Consider the following 22,934-nt stretch of genomic DNA (forward strand, 5'->3'; position numbering starts at 1 on the left):
TCCAAACGTCTCTTCTGGGACTCGTCTTAGGGAATAGCCCAAATTACAGAAAGGCACTCTTCACAGGAGGGAGAGAGGAAAGAACCGAGATGCCAACCGCAGAGGAGGAGGCAGACCAACTATCTCCTTCTACCTGAGGCAGGAGTTTTGGCTGCCGCGCCCTCTGTGGCTGAGACCAAGCGGTCCTGGGCTGCCCAGTAGCACAGTGGCCACCACCAGCTTCACACGGCTCATGAACCCTGGAATGTGAAACTGCAGCTTGAGCGGCCTGATTTTAATTTTGCAAGATATTGATTAATGTGAACTCAAATGCCACCTGGGGCAGTGGCCACTAGGTTGGACATAGACAGTTCTTGGAGTGTAATTATGAGACTTTTCCTATTCTCAATTTTCAAACATTTCATTCTGTGATAATATTAATCTCAGCATGAAAACCTTTTTTCTCTTTTTCTTGTTCTGTGGTCCTGGGGGTTGAACCTGGGTCCTCGCACGTGCTGGGCAAGTGCTCACTACTGAGCTACAGCCTCTGCCCATAAAAACCAATTTTAAAAAATAGATGGCCCTGCACTCCCGGGGCTGGCTGAGCCTCACCGCTGTCTAGCATGTCTGCTAATGAAGAAGCCCTGAGGGGATCCAGTCACCCAGGCCCTTCCAGGGAGACCCAGCGCTGATGACCTCCCCATCAGTCCCCAGTGATCCTCAATGTCTTTGTGCCCCGGAAACAGGGCTGTTTTCTCTCTTGTGGGATCCTCCTGTCAGTCTTGGAGGCTTTCTCAGGGTGGCTGAGAAAGTGTGCACTAAAGTGTGCACTCGGGGTTACAGGATGGCTTTCTTTCTTTCTTTTTAAAAAATTTATTTATTTATTTGGTTCCAGGGATTGAACCCAGAGGTGTGTCCCCAGCCCTTTTTATTTTGAGACAGGGTCTCCCTAAGTTGCTGAGGCTGACTTTGGACCTGTCATCCTCCTGCCTCAGCCTCCCAAGCTGCTGGGATGACAGGCGTGGCCACTACACCCAGCCTGGTCCTTTTTCTGTGGTTTCCAGATGCGGTGTTTCTGCTGGCTCACTCGGGGCCCAGGTGAGCCTGGCACAGCCACAGGTGGGCCCTGGGCCAGCCAGCAGGGGTTGGGGTCCTGCCAGGAGGCCCAACTGCCTGCCCGCTGAGCTGGGCCTTCCTGTGCACAAAAGATATAAGATTTTTCACCTCCCAAGGATCAGTTGCTGCCCCTTTATTGGTGACCATGCCCCCTGTGAGAATGTATTTCCTGAAAGAATGATTTCATTTTCTACCGATCAACAACAAAGTCGTCCACAAGTTTGTCTCAGTCTATTTCTGCTGCCATAATAAAACACCACAGACTGGGGAATTTGTCAATAATAGAAGTTTTCTTCTCACAAGGCTGAGGCTGGCAAGTCCAAGGCTGGGTGTTTCGGCTCAGGGACTCCCAAGCGGCCTCCTGTGCCCCAGCCTCACTCCTCCCGCTGCAGTGCCCGCCGCCCTGCAGGTGGAGAGCTCCGTGAGCCCCTGTGGATCCCACCTCCCTCGGCCTTTGAGAGGCGCTCTGTGCCTGCCCTGTCGCTGCTCACGGGGGTCCCGCCGTGTGTCCGCACCACCCCGTCTGCGGCTGAGTTCTTCCCGAACTCTGTTTGGCCAACTTACATTTAACACCCCTGCGAGTTGGGGGCTTCCTTGTTGGCCAGTGCCACTCTGGGTGCGAGCCTGTGGGGACAGTGGGTGGGTGCTGGGGGTGCAGTGACCCTCCCAGCGCAGAACAGGCCTGCAGGAGTCTGCTGAGAAGAAGAGAGGCAGCAAGGACAAGTGACTGGTGCCCCTCAACAGGGTGGCTTTGTCCTTGGGGAGGGGCAGGAGGTCCAGGTCTCTCTGAAGCCTGGCGGACTGCTGACCTCACGATAAATGGCACGCAAGCGCTTTGGGAAGAGGAGCAGGGACGGCAGGTGTCGGCCACAGTGGGGGCTTATTAACGGCCGCCTCTTGCACCCTGCGTGTACTGGGGACAGAAGCGAGGCACGCTGGGGCGGGGGGTGTCCCAGTCTCTGGAAGGCTCTGGAATCAGTGAGCCTGGTGGTCCGTACCTGCTGTCACTCAGGCCCCACTCCAGGCAGAGCGGGTGGGACGCTGCCAGATTCCAAGCCCCTCCAGTTTCCCGGACAGCTGGTTCCGCCTCGCTGTCCCCCCTCGCTGTCCCCCCTCGCTGCCCCCCGGCAGGCGTGCCCAGGGTGAGTCCACTTTCCCCTTGAGCTGCCTAGGGAGGGAATGCAGCAGACCCGGGCCCTCCAACCCTCCCTGTCCCTCTGTCCTTGTCAGATAGCTGCCAGCCCTGGAGGACAGAGGCCTGAGAAGACAAGGAGGAGCCAGTGGGGGCACAGCTGGCACGTGGGGAGGGCCACAGGCAGGCAGTGTCGAGGCAGGACCAGGGTGGGACGGAGGGAGTGCAGGTGGGGGCTGCCACCCCCAGGGGAGAGGTGAGCGGGTCCCCAGAGCCCTTGGGTGTCCCTTGGGTGTCCCTTGGGTATCGAGGGGCCAGGAGCCAGTGAGAGGCAGCTGGGAGGGGCACCTCCCGTCCCCCCAAATGTCAGGGCCAACCCAGGCACCTGGACACCCATCACCCGGAGGAGCCGGCAATGTCCCCCTCTGCTCCCAGGCCCCACCCACCCGCCTGCTCAGGCAGCCGCAGCGCTTCCCGCTGGCGGCAGGCGGCAGGCGGCAGGCGGGGGCCGGGCAGCTCCGAGGATCTGTTGTTTGGGTTTGTTTGTGCTTCTGCGATCGGGAGCTGAGATTTATTTCTTTAAAACACGCCATCTCCCGACACCCTGCAATCTGCTCGGAGCCGCTGAAGACTAATCTTGTCTGGTGTTTGTGGCACTTGGCAGGCTCCTCGCCGCCCGCTCGCCCCCAGCCTGCCCCGGCCGCGCTGCTCCCCTGCCAGGAGGGCAGCTGGTCCCTGATCCCGAGGAAGTCTCCTCAGGAAGGGCCAGGGGTCCACACAGTGTCCCCCCACGCAGAGAAAGCCACAGGAAGTGGGAGTAGTGTCGCCTGGGGGCCTCACTGCCAGGTCAGGAGCCGGGCACTCACCCAGACCCAAGCAGGGCCCTCCACCTGGCTGCCCCTCTGCTCCGGGGCTCCTTATAAGGTGTGGGGTCCTTGGCAGGAGGCGGGGGCTTGGAGGTGCTGTCAGAGAACCACGTGTGGCTTGGGCAGCTGGGCGGCTCCCCACGGTGTGTGGAGAGGCCGGGCCTGTGAGGTCTTCAGTGTCCAGCTGTGAGCCCCAGCTCCTCCCAGACCTCTGGGTCTGGGCTTGGCAGGCGGCTGAGCTCTGCACCTCGGCCTCCTCAGTGACACTGGGCCACCAGGTGGTTGAGTCCAGCAATAGGTGAGGTACTGGGGGGGGGTCAGCCTGCTGTTGAGGGGGTTCAGCCTGGTGCTGGAGGGTCCACCTGGTGCTGGGGGTCCACCTGGTGCTGGGGGGTCCACATGGGGGGTCATCCTGGTGCTGGAGGGTTGGCCTGGCCAGCAGCACTCAGCGCCGTGGCTTTCAGGAGGCGCCCTTACCCACTTCACAGCCTGCTCCAGATGCCCCGTGACAGAGGGCCCCAGACCCACAGTGGCTTAGAAGGGGAGCAGCCTGTCCTCACATTCTGGAGGCCAGAAGCCTGAATCAGGGAGGGCTGGCGGTGCACCCCGTGGCCCTGGGCAGGGTCCCTCCTGCTGCTTCTGGATCCTGGCCTCATCATCCCAGCCTCGGTCTCTGACTCCACAGCCCCTCCCTGTGCCCTCGGTGCCTCTCGGGACACCAGCCACTGGATTGGGCCACCCGGTTCCAGCACAGCCTCATTCTAACCTGACAACGCCTGCAAAGACCCTTTTTCCAAATAAAGTTGGGAGTTTGGGGCAGCCATGAAACGTGATTCACCCCTCACAAGCTGTGGCCACTGGCTTTAATGTCTGAAGCGGGTGTCACCGTCCCATTTAGGAGAAGATGGAGGCAGAGTTCAAGGCCTTTCCACAAGGTCTCTGCTCACTGAGTTCCTGGCTGTGACATCAACTCTGAAGTAAAAGCAAAAAGCTAAGTCTAGACCGTGCCCCGTGAAGCCCCTCCTTTCCGTCGCCTGTCAGTTACCCCAGGGGCCCCGCCCCATTGGCACCCAAGAGATCTCGAGTCCCCAGAGAGGTGGAGCCTGAGCCAAGCCGCCGTGGAGCCTGCCTTGGAGGCGACGGAGTGACAGGTGCCCATTTTGGAAATTTTGGGGAAAGGCACAGGGAGAGTGGTTGTGCTCGTCCAACCCTTCCTGCGCCTCCCAGCTGGGTCCGCTTGTTCTTGGCCTTTCAGAGTTGGGAGTTGTAATCGTCTGTCCCAGGACTTGGCGGATGGGCCAGAGAGTGTTTTCTGCTTTGGGGACCAAATGGCCATTGCTGCCCCTTCTCAACCCTGCCCTGTATTCCAAATGCTACCACCACCGTGTGGGAACGGGTGTGGCTGTGTTCCATCAAAACCTCATCCTGGGCACTGAGGTGTGGACTTTGTATAATGTGTATAAAATCTTCCTCCTCCTCCTCCTCCTCCTCCTCCTCCCCTCCTTCTCCTCCTCCTCCTCCTCCTCCTCCTCCTCCTCTTCCTCCTTTTTCAGCATTTAAAAATGTCCAGTGCTGTTCTTTACACAGAAACCTGTGCACAAATGCCAACGGCAGCCTTATTCACAATGCCCCCGTCGGAAGCCGTCAAGATGGGTGGTAGCAGACTGTGGTGCATCCGGACATGGGAATGTGGCCTGTGGATGGGAAGAAGGGAGCCGTGGAGCCAGGGAGGAACCTTCCGGTCCCATTGCCAAGTGAAGGGAGCCAGTCCCAAAAGGCCACGCACATGGGACATTCAGGAAGAGATGGGAAGAGCACCCACTGCGAGAGTTCAGGGAGGGAGGGGCCAACAGGCGGCCACAGGACTGTCAGTCCCTGAACGGTCACCCAGAGCCTGCTGAGACCCGTGACTGGGCGAAGTCCTAACATAAATGTGGACCTGAGGTACGACCCACGGTGTATCAGCACTGTATCCTGTATCAGTTATGAGCACCCATGTATTGGTTCATCAATTATAGCAAATCTAGCAGGGGGCAGGGCGCTGGGGCTGGGGCTCAGTGGTAGAGCCCTTGCCTAGCAGGTGTGAGGCCCTGGGTTTGATTCTCAGCACTGCATATAAATAAATTAATTAAGCAAAGAGGTCCATCAGCAATTATATATATATATATTTAAAAATCATTTTTAAAAATCTAGCACACAAATACAAGACGTTAATAAGAGGTGAACCCGGGTTACGTGGGATGGGGCTATGGGAAATCTGTATTCTGCTCAGTTTTTCTGGGAGCCTGAAATAAGTAAAGTTTATTAATTGAAAACAGCCTGTGAGTTCATGGGCTGCACAGACAGCAGCCTGGACTTGGCTCTTGGCCACAGTTTGGTGACCTTGGGGTCAGACCAGCACTGTCCTATGGAAATGCAGTGGGAGCCAATCTGTGATCTCAAGTTTTCTGTTGGCCATGATTCTTAGAAATGTTTATTTTGAGGTAACTGTTTTCACAGAAAGCTGAAAAATAAAGAAAGTATGGGGAGATCCCCGGCCCCTTGCCTCCTGTTCCCCCAGGGAAGCATCAGACGTGCTCCAAGCTGGGGGTGCTCCAAGCTGGGGGTGCTCCAAGCTGGTGCAGCCCGCGGGGCACACGCACATGTAGCCTGGTGCCCCCCAGCATTGAAACGCAAGGCGCAGGCTCCCTCAGGCCACTCCTGTGTAGTCGCCTCACTACTTATCTCCATCCCTGACCCCCAGTGACCAGGCTCTCCTTTCCGCCTCTGTAAGGATTCCACGACGTGGAACCTGCTGCCTGAGGCTGGGCTTGCACGCTCCCCGTGGCCCCCTCGGGTGTGCGACATACAGGAGACTTGGCTCCCTTTCCTCACCAAGTGGGCTCCCCTGTGCAGACGTCCTGTGGGAGGCCACTCACCCGCTGACAGACGTCCGCGCTTGTTTCTGTCTGGGGCTGTGAGGAATAAGCTGCATTATTAACATTCATGTGCAGGTTGTTGTCTGAAGCAAAGTTTTCATTCCTCTGGGATAAATTCTCAGGAATGCAATTCCCAGTGACCAAGTGTGTGTTTACTTTTAAAAGAAGTTGCTGAACCGTTTTCCACAGTGGCCATGCCCTGTTACTGTCCCCCGGCAATTTGTGAGTGACCCGGTCAGTTTTCTGCGCCCCCACCAGAATTTGGTGTTGTCACTTCCGTTTTTTTTTTTTTTTTTTTGAGATGGGGGTCTCAGTTGCCCAGACGGGGCTCAACTCAGACTCGGTGACCCCCTGGCTCCCGTTTTGGCTGTTCTGATAGGTGTGTGGTGGTGACACCTTGTTGCAGTTTAAACTTGAGTTTCCCTGATGGCAGGTGACGCTGAGCATCTGCATTCCCCTCTGGTGAAACGTGCTCTTATTCTAATTGGTTTTGCTTTCTTTTTGCGGCTGGATTTTAATATATTCTGGAACCCAGTCCCTTGTGAACCCAGTCTCCAGCCACCTCTCACCCTCTCACAGGAGCTTTCACAGAGCACAGCACTTTAGTTTGTGGAGTCCAAGTCATCCTTTTCTGTTGTGCTTTTATGAATCATGCTGTTGACGTCAAGTCTGGTAACTTCTGGCCTGGCCCTAGGTCCTGAAGACATTCTAGTATCTTCCTGGATACCAGGAATAGTATACCTGGATACTGCTTGGCTTTACAGTCAGGTCCGAGGCCCATTCCGAGTTAATTTGGGTGTGAGGTGTGGGGTTCGAGGCGGCCTCGGCCTCCGTGTTCTGGATATGGTCACTTTTATGCCTCTGTCCAAGGTCATCTGGGAATATTTGTGTGGGTCTTGTTCGCTACATTTTTTTTTTTTAAGAAGTAGATACAATTAATTGTAACAACTACCCAGAGTACCCAAAAGAGTATCATGTCAATATGCCATCGATGTAATATAATCAATATCCTGGGGGGTCTCGGACACTGTGCCGTGTGTACTGGTGCCTGGAACGCATCTCCAGAGCCGGCTGGCTCCTTCAGGGCTGCTGCCGTGAGGGGCTGGGGCCCGCCTGGCCAGTGGGGTCTGCACAGGCAGGGTCCTGCCCAGCCCTGCGGTGGGCCAGCTCTCTCTGGATTCCCTCGTCCTTCATCCTTGATGGCGGGGTGGCTTGTAGGAGTCTGGAGAGGGCCCATTGCCCCTGCTAGGGTACCCTGCAGCCCTGATGCTCCCCAGGCCTGACTGGAGTCCAGAGGCAGGTGTGCAGGTTCTAAAGCGACGCCCTGTGGAGCCTCTGCCCCGCAGCTTCGTCTTGAGATCCTCTTGTAGGCTGCCCACAGGGACTGGTGGGTCTTCCAAAGCCCACCCTTTTCTACTAAATCTGCCAGGACAGGGAGAAAACCAGTGTCCCCGCTCTCCTGAGCCAAGGAGAGGGAGGTTCAGGTCCCCGGCCGGGAGGCAGTGTCCCCAGGGCCTGTGCCTCTGTGGCAGGAGGGCTTTCCAGGGCTGGGCTTGTCAGCCTGTGCCACTGCAGCCCACACCTCTCCACCGCCCTGCTGGGGCTCCTTGACGCAACCCTGGCCGGTTGGTGTCCTGGTGTCACGGGGCTTGTGGGCTCTGCCCGGGGACTGAGCTGCTCTGAGTGCAGAGGGCCGCCCTTGGGAGCAGGAAGCCAGAGGCCCAGGGGCCCCCGGGCCTTACGTCTGCAGCTCTGGCAGAGCTCCCGCACGGCTGGGAGGCCCAGGGGCGCTTCTGAGAGCTCTGAGTGTGAGGTCACAGGCTCCCAGAAGCAGTGACGTGGCAGGGTCCCCAGGGCACCCGGGAGCTGGCACCATGCCCTTGGGGACGTGCCTGGCTGTTGCAATGTAACGAACACCTGATGAAACTCCCTAAAGTCAGGGAGGGACCTTGTGTCTTGTGGCAGGATGGTCTGGCTCCTGGCTGGTGTCCTCCCAGCATGGTCAACTGAGAGGGCCTCCATCAGCCGCAGCTCAGGTCCCCACGCGCCAGGCTGCCGACATCCCCTCTCCCCGCACCTCCCTGTCTCTGGGGAGTGTGGAAGTGCAGTTCTCTTGACAGCCCACAGCAGCGGGGTGGCACTAACCCATACCCAGGCCACCACCCTTGAGCACTGTGGGCGTGGAAGTAGGCGCCTTGGCTCAGGCCCTGACCTCCCCTGGTCCTGCACCACATCCCAGCTCTGCCTGGCCCTGTGCCCGGCAGGACATGCCCTCATGACCTCAGTTTTCCCAGTACATGATGGGGCCAGCCTCTGACCCTCCCCAGGAGACTGCCTTGGGAGGCTTCTGAGCACAAGTCCCGAGGACAGCGTGGGCTTGGCACCTCACTGGGGCTTGTGACAGGCTCTTGTGATGACCTTGGCCCCCACGGTCCCCCATGAGCGGGTTGAGGGCAGCTCTGGGGGCTAAAGAGCAAATGGCACTTCCACCCATTTTGTTCACTGGGTCTCCAGAGTGGGCTGCAGGTCCTCCGGGGGAGGCTGTGCTGGGGGCTCCGGAGCCAGCAGGTTCCGTGGGGGGAGGAGGGGGGGGTGGGCCAGGAGAGAGGGGACTTGGAAGTGGAGACCTCCTGGAGGAGGAGAGGGCTGCCGCTGCTTTGTGAGTCACCAGAGGCTGCGGCCGTGTCAAGGAGGGAGCAAGAAGGGGACCCCACAGAAGGGTGCATGGGAAGTGTGGCCCTCCAGGGCTGTGGGTGAGGTCAGGCAGGCAGGGCCTGGAGGCCCCAGGATCTGTCTCTCTTCTGTAAATATTTAAACACAGGAGGATTATTTTTGGTAGCTCCGTCTCTCTCCAAGGCTGGCGGGCTGCCGGGGTGGGTGTCGAGTGACAGTGTGCCGCCGCCCCTCTGTGCTGCATGCTCTCATGGTTCCAGGGGCCTCTGTTTGATTTGGGTCACAGTAGCCCCTTTTAGGAGGCGTGGAAAGGTGGCCCTTGGCATGCCTTCCAGGTGATGCCAGTGTGAAAAGTCTGTCCTGCTTGTCCCCGAGCCTCCCTGTGGTAGTGGAAGGTGACAGCTTCCTGAGCTGCTGGACTACCAGCTGCCAAGAACAGCAGTGGCATGCAGGGTCAGAGCCAACGGGCACACCAGCGAGGTCACCGTGTTCACCAGCCTCCTGGGGAGAAAGGATCCATTGTGTGCTGTGGTGGGGGGCCGCAGACCCCAGCACGTCAGGCGGCGGCCACCAGTAGGGACGGATGTGAACACAGATCACCGAGGTCCGGGGGCAGAGGGGCCACACGGAACTCTGTCTTGGCAGAGTGGTGGCCCTTTCTTCCTGCTCCAGATGGGTTGGGGCACCATGGCCCCACGTGCTCCCTGCGTGGGGGAAGATGGCAGACGGCGTCCCCAGGAAACCCCGGGTGGAGGTGGCACTGCAGCCCAGGAGGGACCTGTGGTGCCCAGCAGATGGCAGGCTTCTCCCAGATCAGCAGGGGGCTGTCCACTGCCGCTGCCTCCTCTGTCCCTTTCCTCCCCAACACCCCCAACTTGTCCTGCCCCTCCGTCCCCCTGCCCCCTCCCTGCTCGCTCCCTCCCCGGGGCTGGGTTTGTCAACTCTGAACGACGTGGACCCTAGCTGGCAAGGGCCTGGAAGCTGTTACCAGGGCTGGGCTGGCTGTGGGCTGTCGGCCAGGACAGGCGCTCCCACCCACCTAGCCCTCGCGGGGCCTGCTGGACCGCATGGCTGCTGGGCCATGCACCCACACCCCGGTGCTCCAGCCGCCTTTCACCTCCCCCTGACCTTCCCTTGCTTCTCCGGGTGTCTGGTGGGTGGAGGATCCACAGTGACCACACCCTCACCCTGTCTCCAGCCACGCAGCCTCCCCAGAGACCAGACAGGTCCTAGACAGACTTGGCCTCTGGCCCCAAAGTAGAGGCTGATGTTTTGCCTGGGTCTGGTGGGCAGCTGGACATCCTGTGTGGACACACAGACCTGCAGGGGAAGCTGTCGGAGCTCGAAGGTGGCCTTGTCTGGAAATTACTCCATGAACCTCCTGCATAAAAAAATAAATAAATTATTATTACAGAGATAATTCATGGTCCATATAGAAATGTTAGGAAAAAGGGACTCATGTTCACACACCGCCGTAGCAGGTTGTCCGCAGGAGCCAAAGGCGAAGCCTCACGTGCCCCTCGGCAGGCTAGCAGACACAGCGACGTGGAACAAACCCTGGGCTGGGGGTGTGGCTCAGTGGGCGAGCTCTCGGGGAGCTCTGGGCCCTGGAGGCCTGGGGTACGGGGCGCATGGCACATTAGCCGGCATGGAAGGAAGGCAGTTCTGACACAGGCTAACATGCAGAGCCCTGAGGACACTGTGTTACATGAAATAAGGTCACCAGGGGACAGACCCTGTACGGCCCTGCTCGTGAGGTCCCTGGAGTCTTGGACAGACGCTGGCGTGGAGGCTGCCAGGCCCAGGAGGGGTGGGAGCCGTCACTGGGTGCAGAGTTCAGTTTTGCAAGATGGAAGGTTGCAGAAGTGGACGGTGGCAGTGGTTGCACCACAGTGTAGAAGATGTCACCGTCCCTGATGGCTCCAGGACGGTCAAGGCAGTAGGTTCATGTCACGTGCACCTTTATTGGCCCCTCGCCACAGTAAAGCCGGAGGGGCTGGCCAGCATGCAGGGCCACTTGGTGCTCATCTTCCCAGCTTCCTGGAACCTGCTTCTCCCCATTAAGTCCGTGGAGCTCTTCTTGGAAGTGTTGTGAACTTCCAGGGTTGGGAAATCATGCTGCTGGCCGTGGGCAGAACCAGCCTGGTAGAAGCAGCTGAGCTGCTGGCCTTGCGGGCCTGGAGGGAAAAGCTGCCACGGTCCATCCGAGTCGGTGGGCTCCGAACGCTGGTCCTTCCCAGAGAGCCCACATGAAGGGCTGGGGCAGCTCAGGGATGAACTTTCCCAGTGTTTTCATGAGCTTAGAAAAATAGACTCTCCCACTGTCTCCTGGGAATTTGGAAACACGAGCCCGTTTCTGGGTGTGGACGCTGAACTGAGGGCCTGCGGCGGGAGACAACCCTGGGCCTGGGCCCGCTCCCGAGAGCTGACCGCCCAGCCTCCGGCCACCTCAGAGGGCAGGACCCCTGGCTGATGCTTTGGGAGCCCAGAAGGGAGTGTCAGGGAGGGGCTGGGTTGGTGGGTGGCCCCAGGACCACAGTGGGCCTCCCTCAGTCGTGGTTCTCACTCCTTGTCTGGTGAGCCTGGCGAGGTGTGTTCATGCCCCTCTGCTCGTGGCAGCAGGACTGGTTCACGTGTTGAAGTGAAGGTCTAGTGTCTTGGCCTCTGAGCCAGCTCCTACAAGTCCCTAGAGTCATCAGACTCAGGGACAGATGTTTGCATGCAGCAAAGGGAGGGTGAGATCCCAGGGCACGTGAACTGGGCTGCCGGAGAGGCCAAGGTCTGTAGATCTGAGCGATTATAGTGGCCTGTCCTGTAACTGGCCTTGCCAGATGGCCACATGGGGAGGCTGCTGGTGGGGCTGGCAGTCCCGGGGCCCATACTCAACTGCACCCGAGGGCATCCCTGCCTTCTGAAAGGACACCAGATATGTTTGCCCCGTTCAGCGTGTTTCCAAAGTCCAGGGGCCCTGGGCTGTTAATCCAGAGCTGTGATCTTTGTGTTTGGAGGGCGCTGGGCCAGAGATCCCCCATGCCTTCCCTGGAGGGCCTGCAAAGTCTATGCCATGGCTGGCTTGTGGGGGCAGCTCAGAGTCCCTAGTGAAGACCTCAGGGTCCTTGCTCCTGGGAGCCTGAGACCATGGCCAACAGGGCACACTGTTACCACGGCTGTGACGGAGCCGTCCTGTAGGTGGTGTACCTACCTGGTGGCTTACCTACCTGCAGGTGGTAGTAGCAGCCCTGCACTTCTGTATCCACAGCCCACATCCTCAGGTTCACCAAGAGCCCATCAGAAATATCCAGGAAAATAACCATCATCATCGCTGAGCATCACAGTGTAGCCGCCGTCCACATGGTATTTGCGTTGTCTTGGGTGTTAGAGGAGTCAGGAGGGATCAAAAGTCTTGGGGAGCACATGTGCTGATTCTGTGCAAATGTTCTGCCGTCCTGTTCAGGGACTTTGGACCTGAGGGCTTTGGAACCACAGGGGTCCTGCAGCCCTTACCCCGTGGATGCTGAGGGCAACGGTGTCTAGAACAATCCTGATATCTGTGGACCCACGTCCCAGCAGCCTGTTCACGGTATCCAAAGGTGGACAGTGAGAAAAGCAAAGACAGCTCGATTTATAAAGACTTCCTCCATGGTGGGCAAAATGTCAGGTCTTTCTATCCAGGAAGTAACCAGTGTTCTTTTGGGGTCTGTCACTCAAACAGGACACAGAGTGGTCACACTGTTGGGGACAGTAAGGCATGCCAACTGCAAAGCCTGGCCACCCCACTGAAACTGGGAGTGACGGGAGGGGGCTTTGGCACACTCACCAGAACAGAAACCCACCCCCCTGGGCAGAATGGGAGGGGCTCCAGCTTTGGGGATATAGCTCCATTTCTTTTTATTTTTGGGGGTGGGTACCAGGGATTGAACTCGGGGTCACTTGACCACTGAGCCACACCCCAGCCCTATTTTGTACTTCATTTAGATACAGGAACTCACTGAATTGCTTAGTGGCCTTGCTTTTGCTGAGGCTGGCTTGGAACTCATGATCCTCCTGCCTCAGCCCCCGGAGCTGCTGGGAATACAGGCGTGCACCACGGCTCCCAGCAAAGCTCCAGTTCTTCTTTTTAAATTAGTTGTTAATGGACCTTTACTTTATTTATTTGTATGTGTCTGTGGTGCTAAGGATCGAACCCAGAGCCTCACGCACGCTAGGCGAGCGCACCACCACTGAGCCCCAGCCCCAGCCCAGCTCCAGATCTTCAGTGGGCAAAATTGGTTCCCGTGTGGGCTCACGAGACCCTTCTGTGAAGGCCCTGAGCAAGGGTGAACTAAGCGGAGGATCTCAGGTGGCCCACATCAGGGTGCTGCTAGGCTGTCTGGAGCCTGTCTGTCATGGTGCCTCACGGTTCCTGCAGGGATGTTCACTGAATTCACTCTGGAGTCATGGTCATGAACAGTGGAGAGTGCCCTGCTCACCCTCCACGTTCCTTCCTTTCTTTCTGTTTTTTGGTACCAGGGATTGACCCCAGGGGTGCTGAACCACTGAGCCACATCCCTGCCCTTTTTAAAATATTTTATTTAGAGACAAGGTCTTGCTAGGTTGCCGAGGCTGGCTTTGAACTCGAATCTTCCTGCTTCAGCCTCCCGCGCCTGGATTACAGGTGTGCCCACTGTACCTGGCCCCATGTTCTTTTTCTGTCAATTTAAGAAACTCCTTTTGGAAAACGTTTTCACTGATTGAAAAGCTTTTCGTTGGCGAGGGCCTGAGTTAGACTGGCAGGTATGGGTTGGGAATGTGCAAGTCAGCATGAAAGAGGCCACGTCCCGAGGCCTCAGCGACGAGGACTGGCTGGGGTACATGTCACCATCCTTAGCAGAACCAGACGCTAATTTTGCATGGCTTAACTTACAAGACAAGCAGGAGACTGCTACCTTTTGCTTCGGAGTTGACTACAGACTGATGGGCCAATACTTCTTGCATAGAGCCTTCTAGAAAAGCCTTTTTTCCCCTAAAGGTAATTTCCCCCTTTTCATTGTGATTGATTTGTTTGGTTGTGATGTGTGTTGGCAGAACCATTAGGTACAGAGCACAGGAACCGATTGACAGGGACACCAGGCTGCTGTGTGTGTGTGTGACCTTGGGCAGTCCCGGTTTGGACTGTTTTGTGATGGGGCATCTCTTAGGCTCCTGCCACCTTCCCCCAGGGGACACGCTTTGCAGTGTGACCTGTGGGCCTGGCCTTGACTTTGACCTTGGGCAGATGGGCTGCAACCCCTGCCTGTGGCTCAGGAGAGCAGGGTGGCTGGCTCCAGGGCAGCACGGTGCAGGGTGCTGGGTTCTGTCTCAGCCTTTGCTACATACAAGACTCCGGGAAGTTCCTGCATAAGCAAACCTGAGTTTACACTAACCGTCCTTAAAGAAGTGCCTGTTTCCCACCCCTCACAGGCCCAAGGTGTTCTGAAGCAGTGACCTCCTGTGAGTGGGTTCAGGGTGACAGCAGGAGAGATAATCCTGCTTCCTGGGCCTGCTGGAGGCGATTCTGCCTTGGGCAGTGCCCACCCAGTGGCACTGCCCCAGGGCCATTCTGGATTTGACCCTCTAAGAGGTGCCCTGGCCCACCTCAGGTTTAAGGTCCCTCTGTGGAAACAAACTGTACCCCGGGTGGATTTGCTCCCAGGGCATCTTGGGAGGGAAAACAGCAGACAGAGCAGCAGAGACCTGTGGGGAGAGAGGACAACTGGCCTCAGGGTCCAGCTCTTCCCCTGGCCACACCTACCCCTGCCCCGCCCAGCCTTCAAGACCTGTGCTGGGCAGCTTCAGCCCTCCTGCTGACCATACAGGTGGGGTCATTGCACTGAGGCTGGCTGCGGCCTTCCCGGGAGGGGACGTCCCAGCCGCCGGGCTGGTCTCCATCAGCCTCAGCATGTGAGCTTATTTGAAAGTGGGGTCTTTGCTAACATAATCATTGGTCCACTGTGCTGGCCTTGGCCTTCCATGAGAAGCCAGGAATGTGGGCACCTGCTGCCCCTTGCCACTCCCTCTTTGACGGCAGGAGCGCCCACCCGCGCCTCGGTTTCCAGCGTGAGGTGGCCTGTCTTCTCTGGTGAAGGTCCTAGGGCTGGGGGCGTGGTGCGGTTCCTCAGCAGTCAAGTGCTCTCTGGCTGTGACCACCGCAGAGCTGCAGAGCCACTGGGTGGCACCTCCTGAGCCTTGACCTGGAACTACGGTGTTCCAGTTTATGGTGGCCGTAGACGGAGTCCAGCCCAGTCTGGGCTGCGGGCATTTGTGCATGCTGGCTTGCCACCCACACCTTGTGCCCAACTGTGGTAGAAATATAAAACCTGAGCCTGAGAGGTGAAGCCCAGTGTGGCCGGTGGCCCTGAGGGGGGTGGACTGGCAGCCACCTTGCTGCCTCCTCCTACCACACACAGGGACCTTGCGGTAATTGGAATCACGGTGATTTATGCCACTGTTAATCAAAGCCTCCTGTTTTCTGATTATCCCTCCGTGTGACGAATGGCAGATAGACACCAGAGTAATCAAAATAGAATGGCCAGTCAGGACACTTCAAAGCAGAAATCAGCCATTCTGAAGAGCAGCGGATGCTGCCCTGTCTGCCCCCTGGTGACGAGTTTCCTTGGGAAAAATTACTTTTCATAACCTATTTTGCTTTCTTATTTAAATTAAGCTTCGCCAAGCAAGTTTGGCGGTAGCGGAGGGCACCTAATTTGGTCCCCCTTGACCTCTGCAGCCTTGATTGGCAGTTGTTGTTGGGCTTGAAGTTGCTTCTGCAAGGTAGGAGCCGGCAGAACAGATGCCCTAGGACAGCTTGGCGGCCCCCAAGGACCCGGGTGGGGAGGGGGAGAGGGTGCAATTAGAGAGGTCTTCACATGGAAGTTAATTAGCTACTAAATAGCGTTTAGCACAGTTGACAACAGGAAATGCATGTTTGAAAAGCAAATGGAGATCAATGAGAAATGGCTTCCACGGGACCAGGGGAGCCAGGCCTGCCTGCCTCCTGCCCTTCGCCTTTGACCCAGGATCTCAGGGCAGGGGTGGGCATTCCCTAGCAGGGAAAGGGAAGGCGCCCACTCGTGGCACAAAGGCAACTGACCTGTGTCTGCAGGAGCTGTCACCTCTTCAGAGTGAGGACCAGGCACACTGGGGCCAGGCTGGAGATGCTCCATGAGTGACCTGCCTGGCCGGGGACGAGCTGTCCAGCTTCTCAGAGGGACTCATTGAATACTGCTTCACTTCTTTGAGGGCAGGGTAGTGTCCCTCTCAAAGTCCACGTCTGCTCAGCCTCCGAGCTTATGTGAAGTAGGGTCTTTGCCCATGTGATCCAGGCCAGGAGTGAGACGGGTCACGCCAGGGTGAGTGCAGGGCGTGAGCTCAAAAGACAGAAGGACCCAGGGCAGACAGCCCGAGGACCAAGGCAGACACCATGGCTGCTGGCTGAGAAAAGGAACAAAGGCTGAGACCTGCCTCACGCCGCCACCCACACGCCACGTTTGGTACTTCAGTGTTTGTCCTTCAGCCGGTGTTTATTTTTATTTATTTTATTTTTTCTTTCTGATGCCTAAGTTACTTGACAGAGGTGTAGACAGGCTATGTATAAAATTTTGTTTCTTGGTTCAACATTTTAAAACATTCTGTTACATCTGATACTTGCAAAGGAAACAATGTAGCATGCAACAGCAACATGGGGTGAAGAGGACCCGGGATCCCCCCGCTGCACTGAACCAGAACCCTGGCTGCCAGTCTCTGTGCCCATTCCTGTCCCCAGCTGTGGGAGGAACCAATTCCTGGGGTGTCCTGCTGTCATCTGCTCCCCTGGTAACGGGTGTCCCACGAGTGTGCTCTTCCTAAGGTCTTGTTTAGTTTTGACTGATCTGGGAGGTTGGAAACGTCCCAGGGCCTGCTGTCCCCCGCGGCTCAGCCTGCCGTGCCTGAGTCCTGTTTGCCTGTTTATTTCCATAGCCATGGAATGTTCTAGGCCACACAGTTCCCCGGTTTGCCCACATCCCTGTTGAGGAACCTGCAGGTGTCTCTGCGGGGGGGGGGGGGCGGTTCTGTGAATGCTGCTGCGTGACACTTCTTGTACACCTCCTTGGCGCAGGGGACTTGAGTCCCTCTGAGGGGCTGCACCTGAACCCCACGCCATGCTCAGCTTCGGCCACGTGCTGTCATTCTGCAGGGGGTGGGCGGCTTATGCTCCCCCAGTAACGTGTGGGTCCTGTGCTGCAGTCCCCAGCTCCTGTTCTGTCTGAACTTGCCCCTTGCCACTCATCTGCCTGCACAGTGGTCTGCAGGTGAGGACCGTACCCTTGCACGGATAGTCAGCTACTTCCTGGATTCCTCTGGGCCCTGAGAGTCACAGCTGTATTCCCTGCTTGTCCACAGAAGGTTCAGAAGCAGAAGCCAAGATGGGGCACTCTCAGCCCCTGACCAGTTGTCAGTGTTGCTGCTTTTGAGGTTTGAGCATTGGGTGAGACAAGCGCAGAGGTGCACCGAGGTCTGGCACCCGTGCACAGGCACAGACACCCGACATGCACAGGCTTGTTGTGCATGAGTACAGCACAGAGCCTGGATGTGCAATTCTGTGCCTGCACAAAGGTTACGGACGATTGTGTGCACATGAGCATACTCGAATGTGTGACGTGTACCTGTGTGTGCACACAGGGTCGGTGTGTGTGCACACATCATCTCACAAAGAAGTTCAATGCCACGATATTTGCTTTAAAAAAAATGGAGACACACCTCAGGTCTTTGTCTCTAGGGAACATTTAAACACACGCTACTGGGAACCTGAAGCAGCCCTGGAAGGGATGCAGTGAGCCAGAAGAACTGTGAGACAGCCCAGGAGTGCTACCCAAGACTGCCGTCTGGTCGCTTTAGCGTGTGTGCACGTGTGTGGGCTCCACAGGATCCCCCGCCACAGCCCACTGCTGCTGCCTAGGGCTGCCCTGGAGGGGCAGGAGGGTTTAGGCAGAGACTGGCCCTGGAAGGACTCACTAGTGTCTGCAGGTGTGACCCTGAGCTCGCTCCTGGAGAAGAGCGTGGGGACAGTGGAGGTGTGAATGTCCTTGGCTGTGGTGGCAGGGGGCAGGGCCCTTTGGGAAGGGCGTGCTGCTGCAGGGATGGGTAACGATCACTCTCCTTTGCATGTCCTCGTAGTCCTGTGTCTGGTCACTTGATGTCTTTGGGGATCTCTGCACCCAGGAGAGAGGGCATTAATTCTCACCTGGGGCACCTGGACCTGGTGCCGCGGGGGAACTGCTTTAATCTGGTGTCTCCATCCCTCTACCCTGGGAGGCCTGAGGACGAGGCCATCTGAGCCCAAGTGGGAGCCGTTCCAGGCCTGTCCCTCCCAGGGCCGGGCGGGCAGGGAGCGGCCAGGCCCTCAGGAGGGAGCCTTCCGGAGACCTCCAGACTGGCCGTGGACACATTCTGTTGAGCAGGGTCCGTTCCTGGTTGGTCTTCGGTGCTCTGAGCCGCGCCAGGCAGGCCCCCCGGGACTGCGGGGAGAGCGGGGTGCAAGGAGAACAGAGAAATCGAGGCCCAAGCCAGGTTCCTTCTTCGTCCCTCCTGCGACACGGGGGCAGGGGGCTGCTGGCCCTGTTGAGCTGGGTGGAGGTGAACGTCAGCCTGATGAGCAGCCTGGCGCCATCCGAGGGTGCAAGTGGTTTTTATTATTATTTGCAGTTTGGGGTGGAGAGGAGCAGGGAGTGACCAACAGCTGCCTTAGGGCCACCATGGATCCGGTCTCATCACGACCCCAGCCCCACAGGAGCTCCAGGTCGGCTGTAGGTCACTGAAGTCAACTCCCTCACGGGTCCCCTTCCTACCACCGGGGAATGACATCCCTGGGCAGGGTGCAGACTCCAGCAGGCCCAGGGTGTCATTCTGAAAGGCCTGGAGCCGGTCAGGCCCCAGTGTCTGTCACTGGGGCCCCTGGAGATGGTTTGGGTGAACCCACCGGGACTGGCTAAAAGGCAGGGTGAAGCTTCATGGGCTGTTGCAACACCCGGAGGCTCAGAATCCAGAAGGTTCTTGGCTTCTAGTCCCCTTTTCTACCCCTGCTGTGCTCCTCGCTGGTCCTTCCTCCCTGCGCTTCAGTGTTTAGGAAAGGAATAGACTGGGCCAGAGGCTCTCCAAAGAGAGAGCGGGCAGGTTGTATGACCACATACCCTTCTTCTGGGCAGCCTTGGTCACCTGACCCGCAACAGAGCATCCCAGACCCCCAGCGCCCATTCCCCTGTGACCCTCTTCTTACTGCCTGGTCACGTTGGGAGGGTAAGTCCAGCCCGGCTGGAGGAACTCACTGGCCCTGCATGATGGTCACCAGGTCCTCACTTTGGAGCACAGAGGGAAGGGGAGTTTGGGCTGAATGCCTGATAAAGGGTTCATGAAATTTAATCAGATGCCTAAGGGGAGACCTAAATTTAGTCAGATTATTATTAGTATTCATTCCATTTTTAAATCGCCTAGGGGAACGTCACAGAAAAGTTGTAACCACCAGGTTGGGTGGTGATTATTGCATTTCTGTGGAGCTGTGGGAGCCACCAGGAGGCCACTCTCAGTGTCACAGCGTGGTGAGCGGCTTTCCTGGGTCTGTGGAAGCGTGGCTCATGGTCTGGCGGGGAGCCAGGTGCCTGCCACAAACCTCAAGTTTCTCTGTGTAGGGCCATAGCAGAATCGTCTGGGAATCGCCCAGGACCTCTGCCCATATGGGGCCCCATAAACCCCCGAATGGACAACAGAACCCATGACCCGGATGCACATGGAGCCCACCGTGGCCCAGCCCTGGTCAGCAGAGATGCTCTGGGGGTCTGCACCCTGCTACTGGGCTGTTCTCTGGCCTCTGCCTCTGCTGGCTCCCAGGTGCCGCCGTGCTTCCTGGGGGCTGTGAGGAGGAGGCCAGGGTCCTTCCCTGTTTCTGTGGGATTCAGGGCCCGATGCCTGTTCTGGACGGTTTGGGGGTACCACACATGGCTGGTGCCTCCTATGGGTGGCTCTTGGTCACCTGGACTGCGGAGGGACCTGGAGCGTCCCTCTCCCGAGACAGTATTCGGAGAGCCGTTGAGACGGGGGGCTGCAGAGATGGTGCAGGAGCACCACCCCCGGCTCGTCCCTGGCACCCTCCCTCTTGCCTGCCCTCCTCAGCCTGCCCTGTCCTCGGCCCGGGGGTTGGTCCTGATGTCACAGCTCCACTCCGGAGGGCCGTGGGATGGCGCCCCTGGGAGCCTGGGCTCAACCCCAGCTGGGCCTTGTCTGCTCAGGACTGGCTCCAGCCAGAGCTTGGATCACTCTTCAGTTTTTCTAGGTTGCACAGAACTTCCTGGTGGCACTTTGAGTGCCCGAGGTGCGCGCGCGGAGCCCGTGAGCGCCGAGGCTCTTTGCTTCCCAGGTGAGACTCTGTGGAGTCCGGAAGCCGCCTGCCCTCTGCCTTTCGTGCTTCTTGAGTTTGGAGAGATGTGTTCTCCCGGCCTGGTGCCCGAGCTATGGGGGTGGTCTCCAGACCGCAGGGCTCTTAATCACCCTGCTTTATTTATTAGATGTACCGGGTCCCTCGGCCTCAGGGCATATTTGTGAGTGCCTTAAGAGGAACAGCACAACAAATGGTGCCTGCTGCCCGTGAGGCCGGGTCCTGCCCCACGGCCACACTTGCCTGCCAGGCGGGGACAAGGTAGCCCACGGAAGCGGTTGGATTTGTCGTGTGAAATTCTTCATTTTCCCCAAGAAATTGGTGCGGTCACTCTGAATAGGAAACAGTCCCTGAAACACGGGCGCCTCTATCCTTCCGCCTCTGGATTCTCGCTAGTCCCTCGGCCACCTTGTTCCTATCCCTGTGGCTGGCAAAGGGCAGCAAGCTGTCCAGCCGTGGTGACCCTGGAGCTGGGCCTGCGCTCCCCACAGGGTCCACACCTTTCGTAACGGGCCCAGTGCGCCCCAGGGCATCAAGTTCACAGCTGGAACTGGGACGCTGCCCTGCCACTCCCTGCAGCTGGGCCTGGCTGACCTGTCCCTGTTGGTCTCTTGTGGGCCCCGTGGCCTACGAGTCCCTGCTGAAGAGCTGGGTTGCCGCGGGCCAGGGCCGACACCCTCACTCCCCTGCCTCAGGTTCCAGGGTGGAGAGTGGCACGTTCCACCTCCACTGTCAGCCACCTGGAGCCTGGTTCCCAAGGGACTTGCCTGTGCCAAGGTCTCCAAACGCTTAAGTGTCCCACCTGGTGGCAGAAGGCTCTGGGTGACCTGCCCTTCCGGAAGCAGCATTGATGGTCCTCCCGGGCACGGCTGGCTGGGCTCTGCGAGCAGACCCCAGAGCGAGCCTCACGGCCTCCAGGGTCAGAGGAATGGGGCAGGGCACTGCCGACTGGGCGAGCGTGTGTGCCTGTGTGTGTGCGCGGTATGTGCGTGTGAGCCTGGTGGAGGTCCTGTGGTTCTGTTTGGAACGGAGAGCACACGTGTGTCGTAGGACCTGCCGAGCCTGGGGGGCCTCGAGGTCAGAGCCTGGCCACCCTCAGCCCCGCCCAGAGATGGACTCTTCTTGTGCCCGTCGCCCTCCATGCCAGGCCCTTGTGGGGCAGGGTTGCCGTGAAGGCAAGACAGCATCCTGGCTTGGGGACAGGACACATCAGGGGGTGACAGAGGTGCTGGGAGAGGGCTCGGGTGGGCTGAGACGCCTCCTTCCCAATGAGGGCGAAGGCCTGCTCCACGCCAGTCCCCTCCCGTCCACCCCTGTCCAGCCATCGGGATGCACACAGTGGGCTCTGGGCACCGCCCTCCAGGATTGGGCAGGGCTCTGTGGGCGAAGGGCCGTGAAGCAGGGGACTCCAGACCCGGCTCTCCTTGTTGGGAGGAAGCCAGATGCCCCAGGGCGTGGTCGGATGTTCCAACGTTGAACGGCTCCGGGCAGCAGCAGGCTTGGGCTGCATGGGGGGTTTTATCCCTCCCCTCTCCTGCCCTCCTGTTCCCGCTGGCTCCCAGGGTCTCCGGCGAGGGGGCGGACCTGCAGCCTCCACCCTGTGCTGCTTCCCCGGGAGGAGCCAACAGAAAGGCGGTCAGGGGGAGGCCTTGGGGACCTGGGGATGGCAGGGATGGCACCTGAGGGCCTGGGCTCGGCTAGAGGGGCACGGGGTCAGGGCCATGGGGACCTCAGCTTGCCCTGGAGTCCTGGGAGCTCTTCCTTCTGGGGTCCGCGGCCCTCGGGGCTCACCTCTGTCAGGGAGACCTTGGGTGCCCCCCGGGGCGACCAGCACGGCCCTCGTTTCAGCCATCCCACCCGCTGCCTGGGCCCATCCCTCCTGGGCCGTGTCTCTTCTGAGCTCTTCCGTGTGTCCTTTGGCTCCTCGTCCCGTGCCAGCACCAGAAGGCCTTGCATGGGAACCGCCAGAGGCCCAGACGCCTGGAGACCAGGAGAGGTCCCCTCTGCCAGGGAGGCCGTGCAGCCCAAGGACCCTGCATCCTGGCCAAGTCCCCATCTGCAGAGCGGGCTTGTGGCCGGCTGCAGGGGCCTGAAGGACACGCCACACTGCAGGTGTCGGTCATTGTTCTGTCCTTGCTCTCGGCTTCGTCTGGAGTGGAGTAAGGTCAAGATCCCAGGCTGACTGTGTGGGGGGCCAGTCGGCCTCAGGACAAAGCAGAACTGGCAATCGACAGCCAGCCTCTGTGCCGGTCCCCCTCACCTTGGCCTGCTCTGGTGCCTGGGAATGGGGTGCATGCTGGCCCGGCCTCAGGACTGGGCAGCTGCTGCCTTGCTGAGCTAGAGGGAGCCATCTCCCAGCGGGACCCGGGGACACAGGAGTCCGGAGACATAGATGTTGCTGGGAGTTCTGTCTGTACCCAGGGCTCCAGGGACAGTCACAGGCTTCCATTGATAGGCGGGGGGTGTTGGGGGGCCCGACTCTTCCATACTTCTGGGTGGCCCATCCCCCACCCAGTCATCACCGTCGCTTTGAACCCAGCGGCTGGGCCTCCAGAGAAGGTTCCAGTCGCCCTGGGTCTCATTCTTTAAGAGCCCGTTTTGTCTGACTGATCAAGGACTCTTCACAAGGGCTTAAAGAACACCTGGTTGGCTCAGAGTGGCCTGTTAAGTAGGCCACATGGGAGGTTCCCAGAAAGCCTTGCAGCCAGCTGGGCCTGGTGCGTGGACAGGCCCCGGCAGAAATTCCAGAAATCTCTGAGTTGGCCAGAGCTCGACTGCACAATGGAGTGTTGCAGTCCAGGTAGGCCACGGGGCACTGGGCGTGCTGT

General features: G+C 58.6%; 1 protein-coding gene across 8 annotated transcripts in view; it reads left to right on the forward strand.

Annotated features, from left to right (window-relative positions):
• The window catches only part of Tbc1d16 (TBC1 domain family member 16), a 74,283-nt gene that overhangs the window by 24,547 nt on the left and 26,802 nt on the right, over nt 1-22,934 (forward strand). Inside the window, exons 1-2 of one of the 8 annotated variants that reach the window (XM_058585283.1) lie at nt 4,040-4,530; nt 4,681-5,037. The exons of the other annotated variants lie outside the window; for them this stretch is intronic. The gene's annotated coding sequence lies outside the window, so the exon portion shown is untranslated. Of the gene's footprint in view, nt 1-4,039; nt 4,531-4,680; nt 5,038-22,934 lie in introns of those variants that run through there. 8 annotated transcript variants of the gene reach the window in all.

This window comes from Marmota monax, unplaced genomic scaffold (assembly GCF_021218885.2).
Source record: "Marmota monax isolate L192 unplaced genomic scaffold, Marmota_monax_Labrador192_F-V1.1 WCK01_AAM20220418_F8-fsc00220, whole genome shotgun sequence".
In the NCBI taxonomy this organism is placed as follows: Eukaryota; Metazoa; Chordata; class Mammalia; order Rodentia; family Sciuridae; genus Marmota; species Marmota monax.